A 13811-nucleotide genomic window follows, 5' to 3' on the forward strand; every position below is an offset into this window, starting at 1 on the left:
GTTTAGGTAACATTTGTACTGGCAACAATGCCATTGGATACAAGATTTGTAATTGGCAACTAAGGTTTAATACACTTATCTTGTTCATTTAAAAACAGTATGCATTTTTCTCTTTCACAGGTGGTACAGGCTGGTGACCTATCGTTCGTTTATATGGTGGCTTCATGGGAGGCTTGGACACTGCATTTGATTAGTAATACCCGCCTGTGTGCCATTAGAGAAACTTTCCCCAGTGACAGCGGTCAGTATAGGATATTTACCCACACTGTGCTGCAACCAGAAGTGTTTAATGTCTAGTACATTTGTGCCATCAAAATCAGCAACAAAATAAAACACAACAGAACTTTTATCAATGGTTGGTTCAGTTTTTCAGTGAATCGAGTGTGTCTCCATTCAGCAGTGTTACGGCCCTTTCCTGCACGCCTCAGGCCCATCCATCCCCCTCCATTAACAAAGGCAGTTGGTACCAGCAGATGTGCGCTGCCAAAGGGGGATGGCAGGGGTTGGAGCGGCCAAGGTGCCAAACACCATGTACACTTCAAAGGTACCTTGCGCGCAGGGGTTATTGTTCACATGCCCTCATCAGACCCTGTGTCTCCAGGCAGGATCCCCTTGAAGCAGGCTGCGCCCCTGCTATCCACATAAGACCACACCATATACATGTAATTCATTCACATACACACCCACTTTTCTCATGCTTTATAAACCACTTGGTATTTATCATGAGAACATCTTTGAGCACTGCAAGTCAACTCGTGAACGTGCTACATGAGAACTTCTGTGACCACTGAGAGTCAGCTTGTCATCGTGCTACCTGTGAACATCTCCCTGTTCTCCTGCTACTAACTACCCTGCTTGCTTATTATAACTATTTGTTGGTTAAGGTAAGGGCAGGTCACCTATTCCTATCTCCTAGATCTTTACCTTGCTTTTTAAATTTCCATCTATTCCGAACGAACGTACCCAGTAATGTAGTGTTCATTCATCTCCTTGCCATTGACTTGAGTTTAATTTGTTATGTTATCGATGTATAGCAATTGTCACCAGTGTCAATTGGGATCGAATTGCATCCTTCGCGGAGCGTGTCTATAAGCAGGTTTTCTTTTGATGCACGATAGTACATTCAAGGGTTTTGCTTCAGTGACCAAGCCATAGATTGCATAGTAAAATGTACGATATAATTCCATCTTTCTCATGCTTTTATGCAAAGTAATTATCTATTTTCTTTTTTTTTTTTTACAGCATTTCCAACAATGCCTGCATGTACGGTTTCTGATTGCCGCTCTAAGAGCCATAACAAACCTAAAGGCACTACAATGCATGTATTCCCGGGGAATATAGATCTAATAAGAGAATGGGTCAGATATTGCGGATTTGCACCAGAAGACTCGAGGGGTGATCGATTCCGCATCTGCAGCCTGCACTTTGCCAGGAATATGTACGACCAATCGCAGTACACAAAGAAGCATCGACTCAGAACGTCTCTTAAATTGCTTCCAAACGCAATTCCGACTATTCGTGCACACGCTGCCTCAGGCGAGTTACGGTTCCCGATTTAGCTGTAGGCCTTGGGGTACTGAACAGGTAACTGCATGGACGGATTGGTGTTTGAGGTGTAAAAGCCCCTTATAGTACTTTTCATATTTACAAGATTGTATTGCTTTATAACTAAACCACATTTTGCTAAACATCTGTCCTTGGTTTTAGGAGCATCATAGAAAATGATTTATGGGCACAGACAACTATGCTATAGTGCCCTTGGAAATACGCATAATCTTTTCGTAATCGGTTGCTTTACATGTCAATTTTTCAGGTTAGCACTTCTAAATCAAATCTAATTTTCCCTTTACAACTCCATGACAATGCACTGAATATGAAGGAGCAAGATTCTGCATCCATGTCTTTCCTGGAGTCAACAACAACTTTGAGTGCGCATTAGGTAGTTTTATTTAGCTATTGAGTTCCGGAAATGTTTTATGCATGGATTTTGAGATAATATGATCAAATTTACCTAGCCTGTCGTTTGTTTGAATAATGTTTCATTTATGGGTTTTTATTGATATGTACCATTGTCTGCATCATATTGTGTGTGTTCACTTTCTTTCATCCATACTAAAAAAAGTACTATTTTACAGGGTGATGCTGGTACTTCGATTACAATTGCATCATCCTTCGAGCGGATACAGAGCCAGAGATATGCGTACTGACAGTTCCCTCAAATTAAAGAAAGTTGTTCCTAGATCTGATACCATTAGACATTGACATTACTATAAACGAGCATCTTTTGAAAATTGCTTCAGTGCAACATTTCAATCAGTGGTTTCGCACAGTCATCTTTCATCGAGTAAACTAGTCATCACTCAGGTGAAACTCGAAATGTATATTTTGACTAAGTGACGTACAGGGTGTACAAGGGTATCTGTGTACGCCAGGTGTGTGATGGAATAAGTGGACTTAAACGAATGACTTATTTTTAAATGGATACTCTTTCCTAGGGATGTATACAAGATCGGGATATAGAAGAGGAGGCACGTGGATCCGAGTCGGTGGACCCATTTGCTGGTGTAGTCATTACAGTAAAGAAGAAGGTTTCACAGAAAACCAAAAAAGCTACGGAAATTTACAAACAATTTCATTTTCAAACAGTGTTTTGTAAAGATGCCTTCATAACATGTTTTAAAAAAAAAATATAAAGTGCCATATACTGTATGTCGGATTTACATTGAAAATATTTTTCCAACCTGTCTTCTAGTTGCCCGAAGGTGTACGAACTATGCAGGTTCAAATAGATGTGAGCAAAAAGGTTTCTTCTTTTTGTTACAGGGGCTGTGGTGGATGAGGAGGTGCATATATAGAAAAAGCGAACAATCCCACCACTAGCTACCCTGTTTCCTACTACATAGGTTGTAGATGGACTAGTCTACACGTTGTGACACACGGCTGTTTATATCCCATGTGTATAAGCCAGAGACCAGAAGCCATGAAAAAACATTTAAATTAATGAATATATCACAAAATATTTTTTAAAACCTTATAACAATAATAAAAACAAGAACAAATTTGCCAAGTTAATTCTCAATTGCATTTGAAGAAAAGAAAGACACAATACATCAACCACTTACGTACTCATAGGTGGGATGCAACTTTTCATTGAAACCAATGTGATGTTAGTAACAAAGGTGACTTATTTTGAGCCATGTATAAAACGATATTTTAACATGGGGAGTCCGCCCCCTTAAACCATGTGTGACAAGATGTTTTTGACATGGGACGTGAACACTGAAATGTGTTTCTGGGAATCCGGAACCACACCGGAAATGGACAGCTCTTAAAGTTAGTGTGTTGCCGAGACCCGTCTTCCTGACGCTATGGATACTTGAGCACAAGGAAAATGCAGTTCAATGCACAGGGCCCTGTGCACCATACATAAAAACCTATGGGTGTAAAGATGAAATGCTTGTTTTAGGGATCTGGTAAATCCATTTAGTAAAAAGGCGTGTGTTGTGTAGAGAAGTACATCCTACTAACCTTCCGTTTGAATTCACTTGGTGCAGGGAACAAATTTATTCGTGGATTATTAGGCTCATCGTTAATGTGGCATTGTTAGGAACTTATCCATCACTATAAAGTAAAGGGAGCAGACATACATAGTTTTAGCTCCTTGGTATCACCCGGAATGCTAGTGCATCTTTTTTAAGAAAGGGCAACATTTCACGTGTTTAAAAATGTACTTGTATGGAGTCGCAGGTACTTGTGAACCCCACGCGATGTAGTGTCCAATTCTATGTAACTTTAGTATTCCACTTCGAGTATACCATCCCAACAGAATAAATGTAAATACAATGGTCAAACCCCAGGTTTGGCCAGCTGGAAATCTACTGTGTGCAGCTGCTTTAGTTTTCAGTGGCTCTAGTTTCAGTAAGTTGTCCAGTTTTTGTCAATTTGTGGGACTCCAGTTCCTTTTTAAAATGCAGTACTACAAATATCAACATGAATATCTATTCCCTGCTATTAGTGAAGCTTGGAAAATTGAACAAATGTCTATTCAAAGTACATTCTCTGAAAAACGGTTCAGGCTAGCTGGCGATGGACAGTGACAGCCCCGGATTTTCAGCAAAGTACTGCACATATCACTTTCAGGACATGGACACACAAAAAAAAAATGTTAGGTTCGGTGGTGGTACAGGTGTCCGAATGCAAATCCTCAGTGGCCATGGAGAAACTTGGTTTTATAAAATCCCTGAAAGATCTCCAATCCAGGGGAATGCAAATCGACCTCATAGCCTCGGACAGACACGTTTCAATAGCCAAGACAACGAGAGAGCAGTTTCCAAATATTCACCATCAATTTGATGTATGGCACGTTGTCAAATCAATCAATAAAAAAATCTCAGCTGCAGGTGAAAAAAAAAAAAAAGGTTCTGAAAATATTTTACAGTGGTCCCAATCTTTCAGCAACCATCTTTGGTGGAGCTCCAAAACTTGTGATGGGTCTGTGGAAATTCTACTAGAAAAATTGCGGTCACTAATGCACCACTGTTCCAATATTCACTCTTGGACAGAAAACCAACATTTCCACCAATGTGCAGATGGCTCTTTGTCGCCGGAGCAGGAACGGAAGAAGAAGTGGTCGATTCCATCTTCACCTCCACACAAAGCTCTTGAGAAGATGGTGTTTGAAAAAACTCTATCAAGAGATCTGAAGGGACTCACAGAATTCTGTCACACAGGAGATTTGGAGGTGTTCCATAATATGTGCCTAAAGTACGGGCCAAAGAGATTGCATTTCGGCATAGACTGGATGCAATATAGGACATTACAAACGGTATTAGCGCATAATGAGAATGTATGGCATGAACAATCAATGACTGCGGGAAACTTTGAGATGCTACGTTACACACTGGCCTTTACGAAAAGAAGAAAAAAAATGGGTGGTCAAGCCAATATATGAGGAAATGGAATTTCGATTTTGTGAAAGATCTTATTATGACTGTCTTGGACATACATACTCACGGAATTGCTCGCAATTTTGTTCTGAGGACACATACATTGCCACAAAACATTGCCAACGTGCCCTGTCCACCTAAAGCAGAGCTCGTGGAACAGTTCACTTGCAGATACAAATCATTACCATCTGTATTTTTGATCAACAATGTTTATATGAAGTGTCCAAAAGCATCCAATTTGTCTTTTGAAATCTATCCTCTTTGTCAATTATTTTCAACAAGTGCCATTTTTACGAATGCCATACAAATGTAACGCTGTGCTTTCACACTTCCCAGTTTTGTTGAGCTACTGTGGGACTTTCACTGATCTTTGGAGGGCCAGATGGATAACAGCATGAAAGCTACTTTGGGGTTCTGCAGTTTCCTTACCAAACAGTTGCCTAAATAGCTGAATAACTACTCGTCCCACAAAAGGGTACTCGGTACACAAGAACTACTGATTGTGAGCAAAACAGCGCATCAAAGTGGGTTGGTGGTGAGAAATAGCTGCACTCTGACCAATATATTCATGGGGGCATGTTTTGAGGTCGTTGCTAATATAAGGAAGGAGTGGGTCGGTTGAGCCCCTGGTCCCTATACATTATACGCAAAAGTGACAACCTGCTCTTGCACTCATGGGAGACGCCTCCTTTGCCCTTCTGCTGCCATGGGGAAGAAGGCTCTGACATAAGCCGAGATGGGGCTACTGCTAGACACACTTGGACTCCATTTTGTGTACTCTCGACTCCAACTTTGGACTAGGCGGCATTCTGTCATTGCGAAGTTTCCCCTACCCCACAGCAGTGCTGCGAACAGCGAGCACTGACAGCCACCACATTTTTCCTCCTGTGCCTCACAAGTCCCTTTCTCATAGATGCGCTGAGACAAGATGTTGCAAACTAAGAATGTATTAATTTAAATCTGCCTCCGAGATCACTGTCCTGTGTGTGTCCGGGCCAAACCATGACTTGTAGTTGTTCATCAATCTCAAAAATTGTTTTCCTGCACTCCTCACCCCTGCTGCTGGAAAATTACTGCCTGTTCAACCTTGTGCCCCTCTAAAGCTATTCTTTTCATGTACCAGAAGTGTGTCCCTACCTTGCTGACCACCCCAAAGTGCCTCCCAATAAAACAAGACCCCAGTCACATTATATTCTGCCCTAAAATAACGTGTCACTCCACCCCCCCTTTCTAGCTCTGATGTGCCAGACCTGTGAGGGATCAATAAGGACCAGCGCAGGTTGCCTCAGGGGCAAGACCCCCCACACCCTTCACCTCGCTAGTGACCCAAAGTGCGATAGTACAAACACGTGTGCAATTTATAGGCCTCTAATATACAACTGCGGTCATGGGTTCAGGGGACCGTGGCCTGGCAGGAGGGGGTTGCAGCAGGGCTTGCTCGGACATTCTCGTACAAGCACATTTTGGCAGGACTCGAGACTTGCTCCTTGCGAAAAATGTGTACATGATTTGCCGTGTGAAGACGAGACGGCCTGAGCTGACAGGTGGTGTGGGCTGGCTGCGGGAGTCGCTGGGAGAGTGCAAAGTTCTCCAGAGGAACCAAGCAAAACACTTAGAAATTTCGAGCGCCATTGGTGGATGGCAGCAGACAATTTCTAATGCCACTATGGTCTGAAGGGCTATTGGCACCCATTCTGAGTGAAGGTCAGCAGCTTCAAATTTTTGCTTGCGAGCTGAGCAAACCCACGCATCGCACACAGTATAAGGTACAATTGTTTTTCGACGTTGAGAGAAAGGGATGACTCCGAAAGGAATGAAGGAAGGGAGGGGTGTAATACCGTTAAATATGATAAGGTTCACCATTTTAAAACTGGACAAAAGGAACATGCAATTTAATTTTATGAAAAATCGTTGATATGAACGGAGTCTTTGCGTTACGCCAAGAAAATGGAAATGCCGAAATGGAAACGCCGAATATAATTTAAGTTTTACTTTCGACGATTTTATAGACCAACGAGTCAACTTATCATTAGCAGACCGTTATTGCTGGCTTACATTGTACTGGGTTTTTCTTTGTGGCATATTGCAATGAAACACAAATACAACCTGTGTGTGTACTCGTCTTTCCCCCGGCCACATGGGCAGTCCAGCATCGAGATACATGTAGTGCACCACTGGGTTCCCCCAGGTTCAACGCTAATATTTAATTAAAATGCCGTCTAGGTGTTCTTCGAATTGTAGTGTCAGCTTCCGCATCCCATTTCGAGCTTAACATACTCCATAGCACTAACTTCTGAAGCAAATTGTAGACTACTATCCACGTTGTTTTCTCTGTGTTCCTATTGTTTCACGTCTGTGTTAATCATTACTTTTAACACTGGGCCGAATTCATGGGTAAAATTATAAATTGTAATAAAGATCGGCTACTGAGACACATTTCTGTTATGTTTTTCAAACAGCTGCATCCTGCCTTTCTGCGATTGTCATCGATTCCAGATGCCAACAGGCAGGTTTTTCAACCGGCAGCTACAGATACACTTGAATGGCTGGATCACAATGACGCTTTTTTGGGACGATCGCCCCGGGCCGATATGCCCTTACGCGGTAGCAGCGATAAGGAGCAACCTGACATCGTTTACGGTGGCTTAGCGCCAAGCTGATGCCCAAGCCTTGCGATTCACAGTGCGTTCAATGCACTTCTTATACCCAAAAGGAACACCTCGTGACTCACGATAAACATTTGTGGATCGAGAACAAAGAAAAAAATTAGCCATTTGATTGAATATGGCAATCGCCGGATGTTCTCGAAGCGTTTATTGTGAAATAAGACATGCATTACTTACCGTAGTAGCATTTCTGATGATTGTGATTTTGGGTACACTACACGTCACAATAGGGATAGTGTTAGACACACCTATGCCGACGTCCCCTTAAGGTCCCCTGCGGTTACCACTGGATGTCGCACTATATGCACAGCATGTGATTCTAAGATTAACAGGCACCAGAAAAGTACTTTACAAATTGTACAGTTTCGCCATCTCCTTTTAAAGTATAGTTTTATATTCCAAATTGTGACGCGCTGTGTTGTGAGATGTGTGTGATTTGCGGGTTCTGCGTCACGTCACGTAGGTGATGACTGGGCGCGTTTGGCTATGCTGCCAGTAACGTCATGGGGATAGGCGGAGAATATCACAAAGTTTGGTGATGTCAGCCTCCGGGGTGGGGGATATGATTTAGTGCCGCCAGGGCAGTCCACCTTGGGTGATGCGGCAACGGATAAGATCACAAGATGGCCGCACCCTGCTGCCTGATTTCGCAGGTGTACAAATGAGGAAAACTAAGATAAGGTGCATAGGAAATGTTTATACGATCGATCAACGTATGCTTAAAAACACATGCCCAAACCCTCGTGACAATAATATTTTTGAGCGCACTATTCCTTTAATACTGCAGACACCACCACCACAGTGGTCTTACAGCACCCGACCTTGTTTGAGAGTTGGCGTATTGTGACCTTGACCAGGTGTTTCCAGACCTTCATCTGTGATTAATAAGGAAGAGGGCGAGGGGAGAAGGAGACCAATATATCAAGGGTTTAGATAAAAGATGACGAGTTTATAGGGGACGACGATAAGGGAATATGTCTGTATAGGTACAGATGCTTGTTTCTTAACTGTCCTTCATTAAAGATCAGTGTGAGAGAAAATTACAGGGCTGCATATCTTGCATTAGAGCAAATCTTTGCAGTGATGGCAAAATTTAGACCCAACGCTGCATGGTACTAGATGTATACGATGTGGGTTTGCATGACTGGCCTCAGATGTGCTCAAGCGGGCCTAGACGTTTGGAGGCAACAACCAGCTTAGTTTTGTAAAAAAAAAAACATCCCTGAACCCAGGGATAGAGCTAGGTTGGCTAAGCCAGCTGAGCAGCCTTCTCAGAACCAAGATTTGGGTGTGTGTAGAAGTGTGCTTGCGGGACAATATGTAGTAACGAGTAAGAGTAGGAGAATGAGGAGACATGGTGGATTTGAGTCCAGTTAATTTAGGTTGTAAAGCAATGACCTGACTATATTTCATGAAATATATAAAATGTTAGCAATATCCTAATAGAATTGTAAGCTAAGAAAAGTAAGCTATTCATAAACCCATTTCACCCTGAAAGGTGAAGCACTGAGTAGGTAAATTAGATTAACTACAGCCCTGGAGACAGACATTTAATTGCAGGTTTAGCAGGTCTGGAATATTTCTAGAACCGCCTGTTATAACCATTCACAAAGGTGGATGGAGAGCGAAAGTAAACAAGGATTACAGACCATCATTTGTACTTCAGTTTCACAAAGGGAAATTAGATTTCATATTTCAAGTATGATCTTAGCCAAAGGGAAAGTTGGAATTACTGACTCAGCATCCCAAGAATGGTTGCCACTATTCAAAACGCCACTCTCAGCCAACATTTTCACATCTAATTGAAAGGGAGGGGGAGGCACCTCCCTCCCTATGCATGCCCTGACTTCTTGCCCCATTAGCATTTTACTAAGCCATGCCCTTGAGAATTTAATAGTCACAGTGTCCATCTGAAGCAGTCATTTTTTAAGTTCCACATCATGACTCAGAAGAAACAATACCATAACACACAAGTACAGACCTACACACACATGGAAATGTACATAGAAAGAAAAACAATGAAAAAAACAATTTTCGGAAATCTACAGAAAGGTTGCAGTTACAGGGAAAACATACAGGAAAAAAATATAATACATTATACTCACAAATTAATAATGTACGTTCAAATTAAGCGTTCCCTCTTGAAAAACTGATTATAAGAGGACTGCCTGTAAAACAGGCGCTTTAGTACACCAGACCTGCATGGCAGACCACAGCCCTCCTCGCTGACACCTGCCAATCACTAAAACAAATTGCTAAACAAGCAAAGTAGACTTCCCCAAAAAGAGCTGCCCCTCCAGCCAGGGCAAAACAAATATTTTAAGGGAAACCGAAATCCAACTGCAGTGGATGTCATATTCCACAGAGGACTGAAAACCTCGTTTGGTCTGCAATTTGTTCAATACACTGCCTAATTCACACGTCTGATTAAGCCTACACAGAAACAGCTGCTTGCACTATTGCCCACTCCCCATGCCTACTAAAAAACACCCTGAAGCAGCCACGTGATTGCATGTGCGTTTTACTAAATCCAGAGATAAAGGATTAGGGCCCAGACCATCGGCGATAGTAGAAAAAACAGATCCCAGGAGACTGCAGTCTTCATAGACTTCATTACTCGAAGATGCTTCAGCTGAATGACCCACTGACAGCATTTTACGCTAAACAAAAATTCCTGATAGGCGAATGAGAATATTTTGTTTATTACTTATATGGAGATTAAATTATTCACTTGGACAAAATACAAATTATGTCAGCTGCAGTACAGGAGTGGACACATTTGTCTTCAAGTCAAGGAACAAGGGGATGGTTTGGCTTCTTGAATTGGTGTAGCGCTTGGCAGGAGGATGGTGGACTGGTTTTAGTCCATAGGATATATTAGAACGCAAAATGTGCTCTTGCCACTAGCCATTGGCTAGTAATATTTGACTCTTGACGAGTAAGAAATGGTGTGCTGTGTATATGAATAGAATTGAAATGGCAAGTGTCTTTTTATGGCAGGGTTGCAACTTGAATTGACAGCTGGATTAGAAAAAATGCAGCCCCTAAAACTAATCGTTCCTTTTGCAGATTAAGGCTCTGGGATCTTAACCTAACAACAGTGTGTGAAGCACTACAGCCTCAAGAAAGCTAGTCTTGGAAGATGAATGACTGTGGAAAGTGTTTGGTGTTCCATTTTACTTACCTAAATGAAGACCCATAAAAGCTGAGGGATACCGCCAAAGCGGCGCATCAGCGAAGCACAGAGTGCCTTGCCGTCGGCTGTGTGGGTGACTGAGGTGGCTGGGAATCCAACTTCTGGCATGGAAGAAACACGTGGTGTCACACTAGAGCCTACAATCCCCTTGATGATGGCAGAGGACATGGTGGAAAGTGAGGGGACCTCTCGAGTTCAGGCACCCTAGAACATGGCCTCCAAATGTATTCAAATATACATTGTGTGCGGCAAAGGTTTCAAGTGTGGCCTGGTGATGAAAATGTTTAACTCCTTCCCGGCAAGAGAAAACTGCCTTAACTCTGAAACACGTTCACAGAGCTTGATTTAACATCCTCTTTCGCCTGCCTGGTCACAGGAAGTATTAGGTCTACTTTTACTTCACATGTGGCGGATTCAGAGCTACTTGCAATTGAAGCTTCTGACGCCTGTGCTAACTAAGCTCTGCGAATAGCGGACCCCCCCATGATAACAATCTACTGGGTGCATGGACCAATACTGTCCATTTGGATTGATTTCCTTCTATGGCTACCGTTTCTGCCCCCTGCTGGGATAATGGTAAAGAAATGCAAGTTGTTCCGATTGCCATACATAGGGCTACTGCGCAAAACCCTCATGATAATTCACTTATTTGAACCCCCAATTTAGACAAGATTGTAGATAATAGATCACTCAATAGCTTGCTCTTTAACCATTGCTTAAGTTGGGGGTTGGGGAGGTGTTGTCGACTCACAACCCCAACGTACTTGGTTCTAGCGGCAAGGATCCGATAACAAAAAGTGTGATTAGTGAAGGATGATCTGATGGCATTGGAAGGTTTCAAGTTGTTTTTGACAGATTAGAGTGATAACTCCAAAACTGTATCCGATGCAACCTCTAGGACCACAACTAGACAATTATTCTAAACCATCAAGTGACTAATACCAGTTCCAGGCAAGTCTCAGTGGGCACTAAGATTAATAACAAAATGTAAGCCAACAATTAAGGGCATACTGGCTTGCAATTGAGTGTCCGCTCACGGTGGGCACCCTCTGATTAATCGGGCTAACTTATTACAAATATTTCAGAGCATTAAGATGCTGAGAGTTGTCACTAGTGAATATATAGTGTTAGTTGACCAGGTGTAAGGTTTGCGTCTCTACATCCAATGTGGTTTTTCAAACTAATGACTTGTTGGTTTGTGTTTTGGCATACGAGATAGAATTGTTCAAGTGGGGTTATGAATGTCGTACAGTAAAAATACCCAGACTTAAATTTGTTAAAGCCATTGAGGTCCGTACTTGGGATCAACCGATATCCTACATACCCAAGATATTAGGCGGGCTAACACCAGTGGGTACAAACCTGTTGACAACAGAGTAGGAATACCCCCTTCAAGTGGGGTGCCCGAGACTGGGAGGTTGAGGTTATTGGCAATGGTTACCCTTGGTGTTTCAGACTAATTTCCTTTAAAAAAAAACCTAACAAACCACTGTTCCATTTTATCCTCCTGTAACACTAGGGGATTTAGTCACTATACACATGAGGATGAAGAGTCTTGTCACATGTTTCCCTTCATGCTCCTGCAAGAGACTTGGTTTGTTGATCCAATCGAGGTTGATAGAAGGAGAACCATTCACGCAACGTCTTAAAAAGAGGGCTATTGTCAGACTCAAGGGTGGATTGCTCATTGCTATTGAAAATTGCTGGAATATCAGGAAGCTAGATAGTTGTAGTGCCATTGTTTTAGCAGGGATCATTAGTCGAGGAGGTGAAAAGGATAATGGTATCCTGGTATTCAACGACTATGACCCCACCCCCCCATGCCTGATCACATCATAAAATGATTCTCAAAACAGTTCAGGAATTTCTAATGGTCTGGTGATACATTGCCGGTGATAATTGCGAGTGATTTTAATGCTAATACCCCCCCTCTACAGCTGTCTTCTCATTGAATATGGGTTCATCTCCATCAATGATGGAACATTATAACTTTAAAGGCATACTTGGGCCAAGCTATTATGTCAGTATGGTCTAGTGATGCTTAATGGGTTCTGCAGGGACAATGGACATAGTGGCAGCACTTGAGCATCAGGTAGAGGTTCCTCTACCATTGACTACTTGTTTGTTAATCAACTAGCTCTCTTCTGGTTGACATGGCGCTAGGTGTTTGGGAGGAAAGTGATCAACTTCCATTGTTTAGACTCCTATTACTCAGAAAAGTGGACCAACCTTTTGATAATTGTGGAGTGACTTATCAACTCTGGTCTGAACCAGGTGAAATGTAACCCTCCCAACTTGCTAAGTATTGAACTTGCCTAGTATTTACAATTGGGTGACGCCCATAATACTTGAGGTGGTTGGTATGACAGAGCTTTGAGAACATCCTTGTCTCTTTGCAGGAACAGAGGCAGACCCTAAGAAGGAATAACAGATTGGGTGATGTGTAATGTCAGAAAGAGGGGCGGAGGGAGGGGGGGAAGGAGTGGGGAGATACCCCTTTGATCTGAATATACAGTTGGAGAACACACCTCTTAGGGACATTAAAACGTTAGTCCGGCTACATGATGGAGCTGGGACCAACTCCTTCAATCACCTCCTAACTGCAGCAATAAGAAAAACTTAATATCAAAATTGTATGCATGCATACGTTAAAAACAAAAGGGCATAGAGATATGGTTGACCCTAGCCGACTATGCTCGCAAGAATTAATCTAGACTGTTTTGGGGTGTCATCAACTCTAGCAAGAGGGCTACAATGATTTACAGTGAGGCTCCCAGCTACGATTGGAATTTCGTAGTGGCATCTTCACCATTGCATTGTTCAATGGCAGAAAATGGAGACTCAAGTTCACAATTGGAGAGCTGCTGAAACCGATACCGAAACTCCCTGCGAGCGGTGGGACCTGATGGCACTTGTAATGCTCTATTAAAATCGAATCCTGTGGTATGGACCACTGCTCTTCATGTTTTTGTTCACTTGCATAGGACATAAGAATACCATTCC

General features: G+C 42.4%; 1 protein-coding gene across 1 annotated transcript in view; it reads right to left on the bottom strand.

Annotated features, from left to right (window-relative positions):
* PIK3CA (phosphatidylinositol-4,5-bisphosphate 3-kinase catalytic subunit alpha) overlaps positions 1–13811 on the bottom strand; it is a 1010697-nt gene that overhangs the window by 850852 nt on the left and 146034 nt on the right. The gene's annotated exons all lie outside the window — the stretch shown is intronic.

This window comes from Ambystoma mexicanum, chromosome 10 (assembly GCF_040938575.1).
Source record: "Ambystoma mexicanum isolate Mex_15411 chromosome 10, UKY_AmexF1_1, whole genome shotgun sequence".
NCBI lineage: Eukaryota > Metazoa > Chordata > Amphibia > Caudata > Ambystomatidae > Ambystoma > Ambystoma mexicanum.